Source organism: Sphaerodactylus townsendi, linkage group LG06 (assembly GCF_021028975.2).
Source record: "Sphaerodactylus townsendi isolate TG3544 linkage group LG06, MPM_Stown_v2.3, whole genome shotgun sequence".
NCBI lineage: Eukaryota > Metazoa > Chordata > Lepidosauria > Squamata > Sphaerodactylidae > Sphaerodactylus > Sphaerodactylus townsendi.
This window is the reverse complement of record NC_059430.1, coordinates 127,492,605-127,498,604: the sequence shown is the minus strand read 5'-3', so window position 1 is coordinate 127,498,604 and position 6,000 is coordinate 127,492,605.

Below are 6,000 nucleotides of genomic sequence, written 5' to 3'. Positions count from 1 at the left end.
GGGGGGGGGGGGGTGGGGGGGGGGGGGGGTGGGGGGGGGGGGGGGTGGGGGGGGGGGGGGGTGGGGGGGGGGGGGGGTGGGGGGGGGGGGGGGTGGGGGGGGGGGGGGGTGGGGGGGGGGGGGGGTGGGGGGGGGGGGGGGTGGGGGGGGGGGGGGGTGGGGGGGGGGGGGGGTGGGGGGGGGGGGGGGTGGGGGGGGGGGGGGGTGGGGGGGGGGGGGGGTGGGGGGGGGGGGGGGTGGGGGGGGGGGGGGGTGGGGGGGGGGGGGGGTGGGGGGGGGGGGGGGTGGGGGGGGGGGGGGGTGGGGGGGGGGGGGGGTGGGGGGGGGGGGGGGTGGGGGGGGGGGGGGGTGGGGGGGGGGGGGGGTGGGGGGGGGGGGGGGTGGGGGGGGGGGGGGGTGGGGGGGGGGGGGGGTGGGGGGGGGGGGGGGTGGGGGGGGGGGGGGGTGGGGGGGGGGGGGGGTGGGGGGGGGGGGGGGTGGGGGGGGGGGGGGGTGGGGGGGGGGGGGGGTGGGGGGGGGGGGGGGTGGGGGGGGGGGGGGGTGGGGGGGGGGGGGGGTGGGGGGGGGGGGGGGTGGGGGGGGGGGGGGGTGGGGGGGGGGGGGGGTGGGGGGGGGGGGGGGTGGGGGGGGGGGGGGGTGGGGGGGGGGGGGGGTGGGGGGGGGGGGGGGTGGGGGGGGGGGGGGGTGGGGGGGGGGGGGGGTGGGGGGGGGGGGGGGTGGGGGGGGGGGGGGGTGGGGGGGGGGGGGGGTGGGGGGGGGGGGGGGTGGGGGGGGGGGGGGGTGGGGGGGGGGGGGGGTGGGGGGGGGGGGGGGTGGGGGGGGGGGGGGGTGGGGGGGGGGGGGGGTGGGGGGGGGGGGGGGTGGGGGGGGGGGGGGGTGGGGGGGGGGGGGGGTGGGGGGGGGGGGGGGTGGGGGGGGGGGGGGGTGGGGGGGGGGGGGGGTGGGGGGGGGGGGGGGTGGGGGGGGGGGGGGGTGGGGGGGGGGGGGGGTGGGGGGGGGGGGGGGTGGGGGGGGGGGGGGGTGGGGGGGGGGGGGGGTGGGGGGGGGGGGGGGTGGGGGGGGGGGGGGGTGGGGGGGGGGGGGGGTGGGGGGGGGGGGGGGTGGGGGGGGGGGGGGGTGGGGGGGGGGGGGGGTGGGGGGGGGGGGGGGTGGGGGGGGGGGGGGGTGGGGGGGGGGGGGGGTGGGGGGGGGGGGGGGTGGGGGGGGGGGGGGGTGGGGGGGGGGGGGGGTGGGGGGGGGGGGGGGTGGGGGGGGGGGGGGGTGGGGGGGGGGGGGGGTGGGGGGGGGGGGGGGTGGGGGGGGGGGGGGGTGGGGGGGGGGGGGGGTGGGGGGGGGGGGGGGTGGGGGGGGGGGGGGGTGGGGGGGGGGGGGGGTGGGGGGGGGGGGGGGTGGGGGGGGGGGGGGGTGGGGGGGGGGGGGGGTGGGGGGGGGGGGGGGTGGGGGGGGGGGGGGGTGGGGGGGGGGGGGGGTGGGGGGGGGGGGGGGTGGGGGGGGGGGGGGGTGGGGGGGGGGGGGGGTGGGGGGGGGGGGGGGTGGGGGGGGGGGGGGGTGGGGGGGGGGGGGGGTGGGGGGGGGGGGGGGTGGGGGGGGGGGGGGGTGGGGGGGGGGGGGGGTGGGGGGGGGGGGGGGTGGGGGGGGGGGGGGGTGGGGGGGGGGGGGGGTGGGGGGGGGGGGGGGTGGGGGGGGGGGGGGGTGGGGGGGGGGGGGGGTGGGGGGGGGGGGGGGTGGGGGGGGGGGGGGGTGGGGGGGGGGGGGGGTGGGGGGGGGGGGGGGTGGGGGGGGGGGGGGGTGGGGGGGGGGGGGGGTGGGGGGGGGGGGGGGTGGGGGGGGGGGGGGGTGGGGGGGGGGGGGGGTGGGGGGGGGGGGGGGTGGGGGGGGGGGGGGGTGGGGGGGGGGGGGGGTGGGGGGGGGGGGGGGTGGGGGGGGGGGGGGGTGGGGGGGGGGGGGGGTGGGGGGGGGGGGGGGTGGGGGGGGGGGGGGGTGGGGGGGGGGGGGGGTGGGGGGGGGGGGGGGTGGGGGGGGGGGGGGGTGGGGGGGGGGGGGGGTGGGGGGGGGGGGGGGTGGGGGGGGGGGGGGGTGGGGGGGGGGGGGGGTGGGGGGGGGGGGGGGTGGGGGGGGGGGGGGGTGGGGGGGGGGGGGGGTGGGGGGGGGGGGGGGTGGGGGGGGGGGGGGGTGGGGGGGGGGGGGGGTGGGGGGGGGGGGGGGTGGGGGGGGGGGGGGGTGGGGGGGGGGGGGGGTGGGGGGGGGGGGGGGTGGGGGGGGGGGGGGGTGGGGGGGGGGGGGGGTGGGGGGGGGGGGGGGTGGGGGGGGGGGGGGGTGGGGGGGGGGGGGGGTGGGGGGGGGGGGGGGTGGGGGGGGGGGGGGGTGGGGGGGGGGGGGGGTGGGGGGGGGGGGGGGTGGGGGGGGGGGGGGGTGGGGGGGGGGGGGGGTGGGGGGGGGGGGGGGTGGGGGGGGGGGGGGGTGGGGGGGGGGGGGGGTGGGGGGGGGGGGGGGTGGGGGGGGGGGGGGGTGGGGGGGGGGGGGGGTGGGGGGGGGGGGGGGTGGGGGGGGGGGGGGGTGGGGGGGGGGGGGGGTGGGGGGGGGGGGGGGTGGGGGGGGGGGGGGGTGGGGGGGGGGGGGGGTGGGGGGGGGGGGGGGTGGGGGGGGGGGGGGGTGGGGGGGGGGGGGGGTGGGGGGGGGGGGGGGTGGGGGGGGGGGGGGGTGGGGGGGGGGGGGGGTGGGGGGGGGGGGGGGTGGGGGGGGGGGGGGGTGGGGGGGGGGGGGGGTGGGGGGGGGGGGGGGTGGGGGGGGGGGGGGGTGGGGGGGGGGGGGGGTGGGGGGGGGGGGGGGTGGGGGGGGGGGGGGGTGGGGGGGGGGGGGGGTGGGGGGGGGGGGGGGTGGGGGGGGGGGGGGGTGGGGGGGGGGGGGGGTGGGGGGGGGGGGGGGTGGGGGGGGGGGGGGGTGGGGGGGGGGGGGGGTGGGGGGGGGGGGGGGTGGGGGGGGGGGGGGGTGGGGGGGGGGGGGGGTGGGGGGGGGGGGGGGTGGGGGGGGGGGGGGGTGGGGGGGGGGGGGGGTGGGGGGGGGGGGGGGTGGGGGGGGGGGGGGGTGGGGGGGGGGGGGGGTGGGGGGGGGGGGGGGTGGGGGGGGGGGGGGGTGGGGGGGGGGGGGGGTGGGGGGGGGGGGGGGTGGGGGGGGGGGGGGGTGGGGGGGGGGGGGGGTGGGGGGGGGGGGGGGTGGGGGGGGGGGGGGGTGGGGGGGGGGGGGGGTGGGGGGGGGGGGGGGTGGGGGGGGGGGGGGGTGGGGGGGGGGGGGGGTGGGGGGGGGGGGGGGTGGGGGGGGGGGGGGGTGGGGGGGGGGGGGGGTGGGGGGGGGGGGGGGTGGGGGGGGGGGGGGGTGGGGGGGGGGGGGGGTGGGGGGGGGGGGGGGTGGGGGGGGGGGGGGGTGGGGGGGGGGGGGGGTGGGGGGGGGGGGGGGTGGGGGGGGGGGGGGGTGGGGGGGGGGGGGGGTGGGGGGGGGGGGGGGTGGGGGGGGGGGGGGGTGGGGGGGGGGGGGGGTGGGGGGGGGGGGGGGTGGGGGGGGGGGGGGGTGGGGGGGGGGGGGGGTGGGGGGGGGGGGGGGTGGGGGGGGGGGGGGGTGGGGGGGGGGGGGGGTGGGGGGGGGGGGGGGTGGGGGGGGGGGGGGGTGGGGGGGGGGGGGGGTGGGGGGGGGGGGGGGTGGGGGGGGGGGGGGGTGGGGGGGGGGGGGGGTGGGGGGGGGGGGGGGTGGGGGGGGGGGGGGGTGGGGGGGGGGGGGGGTGGGGGGGGGGGGGGGTGGGGGGGGGGGGGGGTGGGGGGGGGGGGGGGTGGGGGGGGGGGGGGGTGGGGGGGGGGGGGGGTGGGGGGGGGGGGGGGTGGGGGGGGGGGGGGGTGGGGGGGGGGGGGGGTGGGGGGGGGGGGGGGTGGGGGGGGGGGGGGGTGGGGGGGGGGGGGGGTGGGGGGGGGGGGGGGTGGGGGGGGGGGGGGGTGGGGGGGGGGGGGGGTGGGGGGGGGGGGGGGTGGGGGGGGGGGGGGGTGGGGGGGGGGGGGGGTGGGGGGGGGGGGGGGTGGGGGGGGGGGGGGGTGGGGGGGGGGGGGGGTGGGGGGGGGGGGGGGTGGGGGGGGGGGGGGGTGGGGGGGGGGGGGGGTGGGGGGGGGGGGGGGTGGGGGGGGGGGGGGGTGGGGGGGGGGGGGGGTGGGGGGGGGGGGGGGTGGGGGGGGGGGGGGGTGGGGGGGGGGGGGGGTGGGGGGGGGGGGGGGTGGGGGGGGGGGGGGGTGGGGGGGGGGGGGGGTGGGGGGGGGGGGGGGTGGGGGGGGGGGGGGGTGGGGGGGGGGGGGGGTGGGGGGGGGGGGGGGTGGGGGGGGGGGGGGGTGGGGGGGGGGGGGGGTGGGGGGGGGGGGGGGTGGGGGGGGGGGGGGGTGGGGGGGGGGGGGGGTGGGGGGGGGGGGGGGTGGGGGGGGGGGGGGGTGGGGGGGGGGGGGGGTGGGGGGGGGGGGGGGTGGGGGGGGGGGGGGGTGGGGGGGGGGGGGGGTGGGGGGGGGGGGGGGTGGGGGGGGGGGGGGGTGGGGGGGGGGGGGGGTGGGGGGGGGGGGGGGTGGGGGGGGGGGGGGGTGGGGGGGGGGGGGGGTGGGGGGGGGGGGGGGTGGGGGGGGGGGGGGGTGGGGGGGGGGGGGGGTGGGGGGGGGGGGGGGTGGGGGGGGGGGGGGGTGGGGGGGGGGGGGGGTGGGGGGGGGGGGGGGTGGGGGGGGGGGGGGGTGGGGGGGGGGGGGGGTGGGGGGGGGGGGGGGTGGGGGGGGGGGGGGGTGGGGGGGGGGGGGGGTGGGGGGGGGGGGGGGTGGGGGGGGGGGGGGGTGGGGGGGGGGGGGGGTGGGGGGGGGGGGGGGTGGGGGGGGGGGGGGGTGGGGGGGGGGGGGGGTGGGGGGGGGGGGGGGTGGGGGGGGGGGGGGGTGGGGGGGGGGGGGGGTGGGGGGGGGGGGGGGTGGGGGGGGGGGGGGGTGGGGGGGGGGGGGGGTGGGGGGGGGGGGGGGTGGGGGGGGGGGGGGGTGGGGGGGGGGGGGGGTGGGGGGGGGGGGGGGTGGGGGGGGGGGGGGGTGGGGGGGGGGGGGGGTGGGGGGGGGGGGGGGTGGGGGGGGGGGGGGGTGGGGGGGGGGGGGGGTGGGGGGGGGGGGGGGTGGGGGGGGGGGGGGGTGGGGGGGGGGGGGGGTGGGGGGGGGGGGGGGTGGGGGGGGGGGGGGGTGGGGGGGGGGGGGGGTGGGGGGGGGGGGGGGTGGGGGGGGGGGGGGGTGGGGGGGGGGGGGGGTGGGGGGGGGGGGGGGTGGGGGGGGGGGGGGGTGGGGGGGGGGGGGGGTGGGGGGGGGGGGGGGTGGGGGGGGGGGGGGGTGGGGGGGGGGGGGGGTGGGGGGGGGGGGGGGTGGGGGGGGGGGGGGGTGGGGGGGGGGGGGGGTGGGGGGGGGGGGGGGTGGGGGGGGGGGGGGGTGGGGGGGGGGGGGGGTGGGGGGGGGGGGGGGTGGGGGGGGGGGGGGGTGGGGGGGGGGGGGGGTGGGGGGGGGGGGGGGTGGGGGGGGGGGGGGGTGGGGGGGGGGGGGGGTGGGGGGGGGGGGGGGTGGGGGGGGGGGGGGGTGGGGGGGGGGGGGGGTGGGGGGGGGGGGGGGTGGGGGGGGGGGGGGGTGGGGGGGGGGGGGGGTGGGGGGGGGGGGGGGTGGGGGGGGGGGGGGGTGGGGGGGGGGGGGGGTGGGGGGGGGGGGGGGTGGGGGGGGGGGGGGGTGGGGGGGGGGGGGGGTGGGGGGGGGGGGGGGTGGGGGGGGGGGGGGGTGGGGGGGGGGGGGGGTGGGGGGGGGGGGGGGTGGGGGGGGGGGGGGGTGGGGGGGGGGGGGGGTGGGGGGGGGGGGGGGTGGGGGGGGGGGGGGGTGGGGGGGGGGGGGGGTGGGGGGGGGGGGGGGTGGGGGGGGGGGGGGGTGGGGGGGGGGGGGGGTGGGGGGGGGGGGGGGTGGGGGGGGGGGGGGGTGG